The 7,327-nt window shown below is 32.8% G+C and overlaps 1 long non-coding RNA gene across 1 annotated transcript in view; it reads left to right on the forward strand.

Moving 5' to 3' along the window:
- LOC116422073 overlaps window positions 1–5,897 on the forward strand; it is a 30,228-nt gene extending 24,331 nt beyond the window's left edge. Inside the window, exons 2-3 of the long non-coding RNA XR_004232661.1 lie at window positions 1,088–1,161; window positions 5,771–5,897. This is a non-coding gene — a long non-coding RNA (uncharacterized LOC116422073). The remainder of the gene's footprint in view (window positions 1–1,087; window positions 1,162–5,770) is intronic.
- Window positions 5,898–7,327: the final 1,430 nt, after the last annotated feature.

Consider the following 7,327-nt stretch of genomic DNA (forward strand, 5'->3'; position numbering starts at 1 on the left):
AACATTTTCTCCCAAAATTAGATGTAAATTACCATGTGTTTAAATTTACATGTTATATGATTGAATTACATTCAATTGATGCATTTGAGAATAAGATTTTTAAAATATTTGAGCATTAATATTGAAGTATTGCTACTAGAAATTCAAGTCTGTTTTTAATTTGATTTTAAGTAAAAATAAATGGATACTGGAACAGCTCTGTAACTTACTTAAAGAGGTTATGTTTGTTAGATGAAATATATTTAAGGTACTATTTTGCTTTCTTAATTTTATATTGGGCAATTTGTAAAAATTATATGAGCTATGCTTTAACTTTTTTTTTTTCAGCTCTGCTAGACATATTATATCAGTTTTGTGAAGTCTGGTCTAAAGTTATTTAGATATTGTCTATATTCTGAAATTTAAGAATTATCTTATTTACTCCCTAACATAAAAGGGAAGCTTATTTAAGGGGACAGGAGGGAAAGCCAGAATCCTCCCTGAGAACTTCCAAAGCTGCAATAGCTTGGGGACAGAATAAACAGAACTAAAAGAAGGTGGAAAGTTTATTTCATCAGACTTGCTAACTCTGTTTTATAAATGTTTTGCAAATGTAAATTAGAGAATTGGATATTTCCACCTTTGCTAAAAGAAAAAAAAATAATAAGAATAAATTATAGCTAAGATTATAGGACAATTACTTATGAAAATTCTAAGACAGTTAACTAAGTTATTTGGAGTCATTGTCATTATGCAAAACCTAAAACTGACAATTGTTGCTTGTGGAACAAAAGGAATGAGGTTGAAAGCCTTATCAGTTCATGTTCAAGTATGAGGGTGTGTAACACTCTTTTTCCCCATTCACAGAGTTGGGGGAGGTATTGAACAGTACAATCCACAGAAGTCAATAGTGAGGGTAGGCATCAGCAAGCTCAGCCCCTTCTCTGGGGTCTCTGTCTGCTCCCCTCAATTTGTAAGCTTGCCAGTTTTCTTTAAACCATCAGTATAGACAAGTTAACAGTCCTGAGAAATCAACTTGTTTGGAATATATAGTTCCCAAAAGAGGAAAATGCTTACTAAGACTCTATTATGTTTGTTTATTATATAGAAATATGTTCTAAGGCTTGATCCTCATAGCTGGATTAGTTCAAGAAGAAGAAAAAGAAAACCATGTTAAAGATGGTAAGCACAATCTCCTATGCATGTGAATCCTGGTAAACTTTTATTGCTTATTGCAACTTCATGAGAGTAAAAATAGTGTATCTAGCCCTAATCAATGTTTAGTAGAATTTAGAGATAAAATAGGGATTATAACTATTATTGTTTTCAGTTTTGAATTTGGGAGTGATTATCTGATGAATTATTAAGTCAGTAGTAACTCACCATTTGAGAGTTGAGTTGGCTATCAGGTGGGGTTGTTAGCTATTATAATCATGCCTCTGCTTTTTCCAAGAAAAGCAGACTTTTAAAATTATTATTTATTTATTTTTTTAATTGTATTAGGGCACATAAAAAAACAAACAAACAAAAAAACACTGTTGTTGTTCATATTTGAATCTGTGACCTGATGGACCATACTGTCCACAGGATTTTCTTAGGGAAGATAGTGGAGCAGCTTGGCATTTCCTTCTCCAGTGAATTAAAGCAAACTGAGTGTAAATGCTTGCTCAGGTTTACAGAATTAGGACATATCTGAGGCCACCTTTGAACTCATCTTTTTTGACTTTACACCTGGTATTTTACCCATTAAGAAATCTAATTGCATCTTATTTTGAAAGCTAAGTTTTGTGGATTATTTAGTTGTTATTTTTATTTACAAGGAGAATAAATGTGATATAGGGCAGCTAGATGGTGTGATTCAGTGCCAGGTCTGGAGTTAGGAAGACTTATCTTCCTGAGTTCAAATCTGACCTATGACAATTTCTAGCTGTGTGATCCTGGGCAAGTCATTTAACTTTGCTTCCTTCAATTCCTCATCCATAAAATGAACTGGAAAAAGAAATGGCAAACCAATCCAGTATCTTTGCCAAGAAACTCCAAATAGGTTATGAAGAAATGACCTAGTACAAACATAGATGTGTTATATTGCTTTCAAACTCCTTCTGCTATTCAGCTGAGTGATCTTAAGTAGATCACTGAAACTCAGTTTTTTTTTTCCTCATATAAAAAAGGGGCTCAGTGCTGAAAATAACATTGATAGCTAATATTTTTATAACTTTGTTTTGCAAAGCACTTTACACAATTATCTCATTGAGTGACCTTGTGTTGTCTTCCAATCCTAAATTGATGATTCTATCATACACATCTGCAAAATCAATCCTCATCCACCAGACATTCAAATTATGAATGTTCTGCCAAATATAACTATGTCATATAATTTACGATGGTTACAAGGGGCAGGGCATAAGCCTCATTTCCCTTCAAGTCATACACTTATATTCTCTCTCTTGGCTCTGAGTCACTGGCTGTTCTCCCCTTCTCTACAAAACCCCAGTCTCTGAGATTTCTTTGTCTTCTGATATAAGGCACAACCCCAATATGCAAACATGGCATTTAAGTAAGAAAATAAAGCCAAACTATTATAAAAATTAATTCAAAACAACATATTGGAATTTTTTTGTTTGTTTTTTAAGAGTATTAGCATATATTGATTTGAGTATATATAAAGGTTTTGGTTATTACGCGAGTATCAGACTCTTGATCAAAATTTTAGCACAGTGTTTTTCACCTTTTGTGCTCAGGTAAGGATTCTGGTTGTAGAACACCAAGAGGAAGAAAGAGAGAGACAGACGGTCAGAGACAGAGAGAAATAAAAAGACAGAAATAGACAGACAGATGACAGAGACAGACAAAGAAAGTGACAGAACCAGAGAAAGAAAGAGACAGGAAGAAAGACAGAGAGACAGAAAGAAAGACTGAGGCAGAAAGACAGAGACAGAGACAGAGACAGAGACAGAGACAGAGATAGAGACACAAAGAGAATATTTCTTTGTTAAAAAGACAATAATCAAATAATACCACCTGGTCAGCACAGGAACAAGAACAGCCAGAATGTCTGCCATTTTTTGATTCCAATATCCTCTTATAATTGTGCTGCTATCCTCATTTTCCTCACAACCATCTTTATCCTTAAAGGGCACAAACTCTAAGATTGCTGCATCCTGCGTCATGATTTTTGTATGATGTACTGAATACTTCTTTGTCCCTCACACAGACAGAAACTGATAACTGATTCCACTGTGCACTTCATTGTAAGGGGATCTTATAAACCATATAATAATGTGATATCTGCACTTCTCTGTCACCAGGTTTATGGGAGGAAAGTACTTTGTAAAATCTTAAAATTAAATGTTTTCTTTAATCTCCTTCCCAACTTACAAACTATCTGCATGGAAAACTTTGCTGAACTTAGGCATGCTGACCATGCCTAAGTGAAGGTGGCAGGTCAATTCTCCAAGAGCCTCTACAGCTGTGAATTATAACACTTGATGGAGTTGCAAAGCAGCCTTTACTAAAGCAGATATTCCTTGTGGATTGGGAACAAAATAAATTGGAGGCAAGAGGGAAGAGGAAAGAGGGCAGACAATGTAACTGCCTCTCATTGAAGAGATCAGAGAATGCAATTACTTCTCAGTCTCCTTGTATCATCATCATCATCATCTGTTTACATGAAGAGATCCATTCTACAGATCTGAGTTAGACCTCCAGCAGCCACTGGCAAGTGGCTCACAAATCACAACAGAACTTATATTAAATAAAAAGCAAATAGTGTTTGCTATTGGTCCTACATTCAAGGGAATCATGAGCTATACACCTGAAACAGTTCTAGATAGCAAAAGTAAGCAGTTACTATCTGCACATTTTCTCAAAGAGTATTTTTTTTAGTTATATTTACAAGAAATACTAAATAAATCCTTCAATAATGTATATCAGTTATTCCTCACATGTAAACATTTAGCCAGCATTGTTCATGAACCAGAGTCCTTCAAACAATCCAACAAATGGATGCCACTTTCTGGGTCTTAGAAAGACAGAGAAATTAAAGACTATTCAAGTGAAATTACCCATATGCCTAACTCAGTTTGAGTTATTAACTCTTGAAATAAAGAACTGCAAATCATTTGCTATTCTATAAAAATAATTTTAAAAATAAGACATGGCAGCTTATTTAAGTATGATGAATACATATGTTTTAATAGAATACCATATCTAGACTGCTCAAGTTAGTTATCAGCCAAAACAGCTCTACTATGAATTTTTACTTTTTTCAAGATCACTCAAATGTGAGATTGTGAAAATGAGCATATTATGATCTCTTTTGAGTAAAAATGATTTAATTTGCCAATTCTATGCTAAGAATCATGCATATATACATATAATGTATGTATATGCACTTATATATAGAATATATAAACATACATGTGTACCAATATTTCATAGCAGAGCATTTATAATTGCTCAGTAAATGTTTCTTAAATTATATATGTGTTACTATTAACTAACTGGATTCATGCCCATCAATAGATACTGGCTATTATAAAATTAATAAATTATGATTTTGTTGAGGGATTAGGTAAATCCCTAATAAACAAGGATTTGGATGAAGGATGAAGAGCTCAAGCCTTGATGGGTTTAATTCAGGGTTTGTAACCTTATATGAGGAATCACCATTTATTATCTAAATCAAAACGCTTTCCATTTTCACTTATAATTTGATATGTTCTTGATTGTCCTGTTTAGTGTTTTAAGATTTACAAAGCACTTTGGAAACAACCTTGTAAGATAAGTAGCATTATATCTGTTTTACAAATGATAACATTTAAATTTAGGATGGTTAAGTGACATGACCAGAGTCACATGCTTAATAAATGTCTGAATATAGATCTTCCTAACTCCTAATGCAGCATTCTTTTTATATGACACCCACAGTGGATGTCTTTCCTTTAAGAAGGCTCAAATAGGACAATATAATTCAGATATACTTTCAATATTCAAAGTTAGAATCTTTCACTTAGGTATAGTAAAGGCTTTAATAAACCAAAGAGACATCATTTTAGAGAAACAAATTATTTTATTTGATAAAAACAGCATAAACATAAATCCAAGGAATTTGCTGGTAACTGTTACCTGTTTATGAGTCTTTCAAATCATAACATAAATTTCAATTCTAAACAAAAATCAGTAATTCCTATGCATTCTATTCTGATAGAGACATCTAAGCTCTGCTTGAAAATTTCTGGGAGAAAAAAAAGGGATTTCTCATATTTCCTTGAGAATCTCATTATACTTTTAGACATTTCTTTTTGTTTGATAGCTTTTCGTTATATTGACCTTATATCTTCCTCTTTGGATCTTTCTCTCACTTGTCCTACTTCTATTTTCTAAAGCTAGGCAGCCCTTTACATCTTCGAAGACAATTATTATATTTCACTGATTCTTATCCTTTTCCAGTTTAAATATACCTCATTCATTCAATCAGCATTTATATTGCATAATTTTGAGTCCCTTAATCATCTAATCTCCTAATTAATATTTTCTTAAAATATAAAATGTGCCCAGAACTGGAAATTATACTCCAACAGTGACTGAGAGAAAAATGGTGGAATTATAAATGTCCTTTGCTTTCTACATTATATTAATGTTAATGTTAAGATTAAGTTAGTATTTTTTGGTTGCCAACATGATGTAATTGATTCATGATAAGCTTACTATTATGAATCAACATGTTATAAGACCACCAATACTGTGTATTTTTAAAGTTTGCTCTAAGTCAGATATTTCTCTATTTCAGAAGGCTTTACTATTGAAACTTGACAATTTTTTTCCTACTGAAGAAAAGAATTCATCCATGACTCTTCACTCTCCCTTGCTTTCTGTGTTGAAAAAGTTATTGAATCCCTATCCTTCCACTGCTGGATCAAAAGGTATGCCCACTTTGTTGACTCTTTGGATATAGTTGCAAATTGCTTTGCACAATGGTTAAGTCAGTTCCAGTAGCCAGACAGAGGAATTAAGTTTCATCTGCAAATTATGGGCTTGCTCTGAAGGATCATGTATTTTCAGATGGCTGATTACTGATCTCTTGTGAGTGGAGGATAAAGGTATTCCTAAAGTTGATCATCTGCTAGTGGAAATAACACCAAAGTATTAGTTAGTGTCCCTGTTTTCCCACATCCCTTCCAACATATCATTATCTTTTCCTGTCATATTAACCTATCTGAAAGGTGTGTAGTGGTACCTCAGAGTTGTCTTAATTTTCATTTCTCTGATCAATAGTGATTTAGGGCACCTTTTCATATGACTAGAAATGTTTTCAATTTCTTCATTTGAGCTGTGTCTGTTCATATTTTTTAAGCATTTATCAACTAGAGAATGTCTTGGATTCTTATAAATTTAAGTCATTTCTCTATATATTTTAGAAATGAGGCCTTTATAAGAACTCTTGACTATAAATTTTTTCCTCCCAGTTTATTGCTTCCCTTCTAATCTTTTCTACATTGCTTTTGTTTGCACAAAAATTTTTAACTTAATGTAATCAAAATTATCTATTTTGCATTCAGTAAGATATTCTAGATCTTCTTTGCCTACAAATTCCTTCTTTCTGCACAGATCAAAGAGGTAAACTATCTTATATTCTTCTAATTTGCTTATAATGTTACTCTTTATGTGTAAATCATGAACCCATTTTAGTCTTATCTTGGTATGCGGTGTTAGGGGTGGGCCCATGCCTATTTCCTGCCAAAGTAATTTCCAATTTTCCAGCACTTTTTGAAAAATAATGAGTTCTTATCACCAAAGTTGGGGGTCTTTGAGTTGTTAAATACTATATTACTATAGTCATTGATTATTTTGTCTTATGAACCTAACTTATTCCATTAACTGACTACTCTATTTCTTAGTCAGTGCTAATGGTTTTAATGACAACTGCTTTATAATAAACCTGTGTATGGCACAGCTAGGCCACCTTCTTTGGCAATTGTTTTCATTAATTCCCTTGAAAATATTGACCTTTTGTTCTTCCAGATGAACTTTGCCACTATTTTTTTCTAGATCTGTAAAATAATTTCTTGGGAGTTTGATGGGTATGGCACTAAATATATAGATTAATTTAGGTTGTATTGCCATTTTTATTATATTCGTTCGGCCTGCCCATAAGCACTTGATTTTTTCCCCCCAACTGATTAGATCTGACTTCATTTGTAAGGAAAGTGTTTTGTAACTGAGTTTATACAGTTCCTGACTTTACCTTGGCAGGTAGACTCCCCAGTAGTTTATATTTTTTATAATTATTTAAAATGGAATTTCTATTTGTATCTCTTGCTGTTGGACTTTGTTGGTAATACATAGA

The sequence above is a fragment of the Sarcophilus harrisii genome, chromosome 3 (genome assembly GCF_902635505.1).
Source record: "Sarcophilus harrisii chromosome 3, mSarHar1.11, whole genome shotgun sequence".
Classification (NCBI taxonomy): Eukaryota; Metazoa; Chordata; class Mammalia; order Dasyuromorphia; family Dasyuridae; genus Sarcophilus; species Sarcophilus harrisii.